This window comes from Triticum dicoccoides, chromosome 3B (assembly GCF_002162155.2).
Source record: "Triticum dicoccoides isolate Atlit2015 ecotype Zavitan chromosome 3B, WEW_v2.0, whole genome shotgun sequence".
Classification (NCBI taxonomy): Eukaryota; Viridiplantae; Streptophyta; class Magnoliopsida; order Poales; family Poaceae; genus Triticum; species Triticum dicoccoides.
In genome coordinates this window covers 818244697-818245686 of record NC_041385.1, presented here as the reverse complement: position 1 = coordinate 818245686, position 990 = coordinate 818244697, and positions in this window count along the sequence as shown.

Here is a 990-nt window from a genome sequence, read left to right as displayed (position 1 = left end):
GTTTTACAAGCTTGATGCCTGAGCACTTCTGAATCCGTAGGATGTTATCTGAACTTGGCTTGTCGCTAGATATGCTTGCATTTGCCTTCGACTGAACTTTGTTCTTCATTCGGAATATGCTTTGGTCCTTGTGACGCAGCTCTGAAGTGGAGGATCCAGTCGACCTGCATCTCATCGCTCTTGCAGGTAAGGATGGAGCACGGATTGCAGTCGACCTGGGTCCTTGCGGATTCGGATGGAGCGCACATTGTATTTGTGGCGTAGCTCAGAAGGAGAAGGTAGCAGTCGACCTGCACCTCATTGTCCTTGCGGATCGGGATGGAGCGCACATTGTATTTGTGGCGTAGCTCCGAAGGAGAAGGTAGCAGTCGACCTGCACCTCATCGTCCTTGCAAAGCGCACATTGTATTTGTGGCGGAGCTCAGAAGGAGAAGGTACCAGTCGACCTGCACCTCGTCGTCCTTGCAGAGCGCACATTGTATTTGTGGCGTAGCTCTGAAGGAGAAGGTAGCAGTTGACCTGCATCTCGTCGTCCTTGCGGATCGTAATGGATTTCAAATACTTAGCCGAGTACTGGACTACTGCTAAGCCTACGAGTGGGAGGGTTGCCTCCCACTCGGTAGGATTTTCGAATACTTAGGCAAGTATTGGACTGCAGCTAAGCCTCCGAGTGGGAGGTTTGCTCTCCACTCGGTAGGATTTTTAAATACTTAGGCGAGTACTGGACTGCAGCTAAGCCCCCGAGTGGGAGGTTTGCTCTCCACTCGGTAGGATTTTTAAACACTTAGGCGAGTACTAGACTGCAGCTAAGCCTCTGAGTGGGAGGTTCGCTCTCCACTCGGTAGGATTTTTAAACACTTAGGCGAGTACTGGACTGCAGCTAAGCCCCCGAGTGGGAGGTTTGCTCTCCACTCGGTAGGATTTTTAAACACTTAGGCGAGTACTGGACTACAGCTAAGCCCCCGAGTGGGAGGTTTGCTCTCCACTCGG